Source organism: Capricornis sumatraensis, chromosome 20 (assembly GCF_032405125.1).
Source record: "Capricornis sumatraensis isolate serow.1 chromosome 20, serow.2, whole genome shotgun sequence".
Lineage (NCBI taxonomy): Eukaryota > Metazoa > Chordata > Mammalia > Artiodactyla > Bovidae > Capricornis > Capricornis sumatraensis.
This window is the reverse complement of record NC_091088.1, coordinates 54,031,789-54,032,415: the sequence shown is the minus strand read 5'-3', so window position 1 is coordinate 54,032,415 and position 627 is coordinate 54,031,789. Positions and strand designations below refer to the sequence as shown.

Genomic DNA, 627 nt, shown 5'->3' with positions numbered 1-627 from the left:
GTGACTGAGCCCAGGTAGTCCCCAGGACCATCAGAAATAATCATAAAATAATGCTTATTATACCATGGCAATGGTTTTACCACTGAATCATGGGGGTATTTTTGTGCGAAATTTTCCAGTCACTCTGAAAAGGCCCTACACGATTCGAGGAACCACCGAGGAAAGAGAAAAGCTGCCTCTTAATAGTTTCAAGGGTTCTTGAATTTAAAAACAATCCTTTTGTGGTCGCTTTGGGCAGCACATATATACTAAAACTGGAATGATACACAGAAGACTAGCATGCCCCCTGGGCAAGGATGACTCATGCATTTGTGAAGCAGCTTCCCTTGTGGCTCAGATGGTAAAGAATCTGCCTGCAATGCGGGAGACCCAGGTTCCATCCCTGGATGGGGAAGATCCCCCAGAGAAGGGAATGGCAACCCAGTCCAGTATTCTTGCCTGGAGAATTCCATGGACGGAGGAGCCTGGCAGGCTACACAGTTCATGGGGTTGCAAAGAGTCTGCAAAAAGTCGGACATGACTGAGCAACTAACACTTTCACTTTTTAAAATCATCATCGTCATCCTCATCCTATTTTTTGTTTGATAACTTTGCGGAGAGCCTTTTGGATATCTTTTGGTTCCTTTC

At 45.0% G+C, this 627-nt stretch overlaps 1 non-coding gene across 1 annotated transcript; it reads left to right on the top strand.

Annotated features, from left to right (window-relative positions):
- Positions 1-219: 219 nt before the first annotated feature.
- Positions 220-331, top strand: LOC138097291 (U6 spliceosomal RNA). The gene has a single exon (XR_011146489.1). It is a non-coding gene; the product is annotated as a U6 spliceosomal RNA (small nuclear RNA).
- The last annotated feature ends 296 nt before the right edge of the window (positions 332-627 follow it).